Below are 4315 nucleotides of genomic sequence, written 5' to 3'. Positions count from 1 at the left end.
CTACTTTAAGAGATTGTGTCTGGATCTGGCCACTTTGATGGATACGCCTTCATTTAAAACCAAACAAATGACTTAAGGGATCTGGACTCCCCTCATTCAAATATGCAAGACTATGAACTGAAAGTCCTTGTTCGCAAGGCAAGAAAAAGAACATAAAGTGGACTTAACCCATCCATGACAATCCTTTGATAACAAGAAGTCCGAGTAACCTGGGGCGCAAGTAATCGATTAAACACAATCTTGTTCTACATTTGCTATACTGAGATAGCAATGGCACGCCTAGCGCTTGATTAGTTTTGATTGCAAGCCTCAAGGTCTACACCTAAGGCCCCACAAAGGCACCTTTCAAAAACCAACTCTATTCTCTTCTTGCAGCACATCAGCAAGCAAGAGTTGAGTCGTGGATTTTATTTATTTATTTATTTTTTTAACAAACAATATTATCTATACTAAAAGGGGGATGGTGGGCTTAGTTTCACAATGCGGTAGGTGGTTCAAATTCACCTTTGACCATAATCGAACCTAAGAACTCTCACTTACAAGTGAACCGTATTACTAAGTGGTGAGTCGTGGACGTTAATACACAAAGAATAAAGCTAAGAACTTGGATTGTACCCTTTAAAAATTAATTTTCTTTAAGTAGTAGTCATTTACTAGCCACGGGTATAATATGCGTATTATATGTAAAACTAGATGGGCAATTAACGCTTATAGATAATATTTTTATATTATGAATTTAAAGGATAATTAGATTGGAAATTTTTTATATATCGACGAATGTGGGGTTAAATCACCTAGAAAATCGACTCTCTTCCAAATTTTCTGAAATAAAAATCGTCAACAGGAAGGAAAAAAAACTTTGAATTTTGACTTTTACTCCTACCATAGAAGATTAGTTGATATGGCCTTTATATGGTCTAATACAGTGCAAACCCACAATCACCATCTGTGTTAGCTGGCTAACACATGGACTGAAATATAATCTGGTTACTTAAGGATTTCATGCTTTGTTCTTTTGGTTCATATTTTAAAATTTGGTATTTTGGAATGTCTACTATGAGTCAATTCCGGCCACGTTTAGCATTTTCTGTATATAACACTTCGATATTGTTAACATTTCTATGTAACCATCTTTAGACGTCACTCTATTTCAGCTATACTCCCCAAATTCCATGTTATGTTTTTTTTTTTTTTTTTTTCTCAATTAACAACAGGAAAAGGTTTCAAAACCCATGTCTTCAAGTGGGAAATATCTCTTCGACGTACAGAGTGGTTTTGAACATTTGAATGGTAGACTTTGAAATTAGGAGGTCTCTGGTCCTGTCATGGTGGCCCAAATCAAAACCCATGTCTTCAAGTGGGAAATATCTCTTCGGCGTTTGGAGAGGTTTTGAACATTTGAATGGTAGACTTTGAAATTAGGTCTCTGGTCCTTTCATCTTGAATTCAAAACCCATGTCTTCAAGTGGGAAATATCTTTTCGACGTACAGAGAGGTTTTGAACATTTAAATGGTAGTTTCATGGTGGCCCATCCTGAATTCAAATTCCATGTCTTCAAGTGGGAAATATCTCTTCGACGTACAGAGAGGTTTTGAATGTTTGAAAGGTTATGGTTGATTGCCAATTTCTCAGTTTGAAGTGATGTTTGCTGCTAGCGTGTTCAAACTGAAAGGAAGAAGGTAGAAAAGAACTTGGATTATGTATGCATTTAGTTGCTCTATATATACCCAAATCCGTAAATCCTCAATACTGCACTCTCTATAAGGGTATCATAGTTGCTTAAAGGCAGTACATGTCCATCACCCAAAGGTGAAATTGTACGACACTGGGTTACGCTAGTAAAGAAACATGGTAGGCTCCATCACCCGAAGGTGAAGCTGTATGACTTCAGGTTACGCCGGAGAAGAAATATATAACATCACACACTGACACTAGCCATGGCTAGTGAAGCTGTCTAACACTGGTTTCATCAGTGAAGTTAGGGGTATGTCATCAATATCATCAACTCCTCATTTACCCGAAGGTAGCACCTGTCCATCACCCGAAGGTGAAGCTGTATGACACTGGGTTACGCCAGTGAAGAACCATATACATAATCATCCTTAACCGTGTCCTATGGCCATAAACATCTATATACCTGTGTTGTGTGAATGTGTTGTATGACAACCTAGTAGATAAACACTGAAACCATATCTCAAAAACTCATATCAAATCCAGAGCTCAAAGCTCAAAGCCTTATCTCTTCAATCCATGACATCACATACTCATAAATTCGTAAAATAAATCATATTCGTATATCTCTAGAATTTCATATACAAAAATCCAATCATTCATAATCTTTCGTAAAACATAAGTTTGATAAATCATAAATATTCCGTAAAAGCAATTTAAATAAATCATAAATATGAAAATTCGTAAAATGTATTATAAATCATGCTCCATTCATGAAATATGCAATGCATACAAGCCTAATATTTTATAAAGTCATGCAAGTTTAGAAAGGGTCCACTCACATATATTTTGTTGCCCGAGAGTTGCTTGAACTAGTGAGGATGGATTCACTTCCCATTGATGCACCTAACCTCATATAGACACATATAGAGACCGTTTAGTAAAACTCCATTAAAATGATCGAATTTTGGAAAACAGACAGTGGATTCGGATTCGGCACTTTGAAAAACCTAAGGAGGGACCTCGGGTTCTCCCACGCTTGTGGCGGCGGCCCGAAAGGCCACACGCCGCCATGCACTGAGATGGGTCGTTGGAAAGTTCACCGAAAAAGTCGTCGACACCACTATGGATGGCTGCGGAGCACAATACCTCCGGCAAAGGTGCGTGTTCTCCATGCACCGGCCATGACAGCCTTCCACGTGCACCCACATGCCAACTATGGAACATGGGTATCAGATCCAGGTCGCAACTGGGCTAAGGTTGTTGGGTTGGGCTTACAGTTAGGGTTAATAGGTTATGGTTTTAGGCCAGGTTATTGAATTCGGATGGGGCCTGGTTTACATGGCCCAAGGTTTGGACTAGTTAATGGTTACGGGTCGGGTTAACCCAATCCCAATCGCGGGTCCGGTCGTCGGTTTCTTGGCTGGTTTGGTCGGGATGTGTTCCCGAGCTCCGATAGAGCTCAATCTTCCACCATTTGGCTCCAAAATTGCACCAAATTAAAGATGAACAGATGAAAGAGTTGAATCTACCTTACCCAAGTGAAATAGGTGGCTAGAGAGAGCTGAGAATCGCCTGCAAAATCACGGCCGTCGTTGGAAAATCAAAGGAAGTATCCCCGAGTTGATTTCCGCGTTAGATCGTCATCAAAACAATTTTACAACTCAAAAATCGAATCAAAATGTCAAAGAGGAAGAGATCACAGGTGTTCTTGAGTCTTACCTTGCCTGAAATATTTGAGAATTCATCGGAGTTCTCCATTCCTCTGTTTCTCCGGTTTGAGTGTGGTTTGGGTTTAATTCAAATTCTTGGTCTCGAGGGATATATGGGATGAGCTGGGGTGATGGTGATGATAGTGATCTAAAGGTGGTCTTGATGTGAGGCTCAACAAGGCTACTAGGAATGGGAGGTGGTGAGCTTAGAGAGAGAGAGAGAGAGTTTTCTCGAGAGATACAAGGAGAAAGAGAGGGATGGAGAGTTCCAGATAGAGGCAAAGAGATCACAGGAGGGAAAGAATCGCCACATGTCGCCACCCTAATGGTCCTTGATGGAGAAATATCTCCAATTGTAAAATTACCAAAACACCCTTTATCGTTTCGAGACCCGTAAAATTCTCGTCGTACCTCCAAATTTGATTCCATAAGCCTCCATGTGTTCGTAAGAATGAGTACTACGAGAAAACGCTAAGGAAATGAATCTTACATGACACGACAAGGTGATCAACAAAAGTCAAGGTTTTTGCTTCGAAGGGCATTTTCATAAATTAACACATCAAAATTATAAAAATTGTTAAATTTGAGGACGAGTCGTTACGAGCTTTGTACCTATCAATTGTCCCATCAGTTTTTCTCTTAATTCTAAACACGCACTTACAACCTACAAGATTCTGAGAGGGGGAAGAAGGCACAATAGACCATGTACCAATGTTTAGAAGATCATTATACTCTTCTTGCATTGCTTGTCTCCAATAAGCATGCTTAGATGCTTGGAGATAAGTAGTTGGGACATGATCCTCAATGAGATGTTGTGGAATAGGATGCTTGGTAGCTATGAAAGCTTTGGGGTTTAGAAATACTAGATTTAGATCTTGTTTGCATGGGATGAGTGTTAGAAGATTGAAATGGAGCTGGTGAAGGGATGGAG

The 4315-nt window shown here is 39.5% G+C and overlaps 1 long non-coding RNA gene across 1 annotated transcript; it reads right to left on the bottom strand.

The window, feature by feature from the left end:
* Nucleotides 1–1045: 1045 nt before the first annotated feature.
* Nucleotides 1046–3628, bottom strand: LOC125472176. The gene is made up of 3 exons (XR_007254104.1): nucleotides 3210–3628; nucleotides 2515–2578; nucleotides 1046–1666 (listed from the first exon to the last, which is right to left on the bottom strand). It is a non-coding gene; the product is annotated as an uncharacterized LOC125472176 (long non-coding RNA).
* Between the last annotated feature and the right edge of the window lie 687 nt (nucleotides 3629–4315).

This window comes from the organism of the source record quoted next, unplaced genomic scaffold, assembly GCF_019419815.1.
Source record: "Pyrus x bretschneideri cultivar Hongxiangsu unplaced genomic scaffold, Pyrus_bretschneideri_v1 Contig66, whole genome shotgun sequence".
NCBI classification, from domain to species: domain Eukaryota; kingdom Viridiplantae; phylum Streptophyta; class Magnoliopsida; order Rosales; family Rosaceae; genus Pyrus; species Pyrus x bretschneideri.
This window is presented reverse-complemented; position numbering and strand designations above follow the sequence as displayed.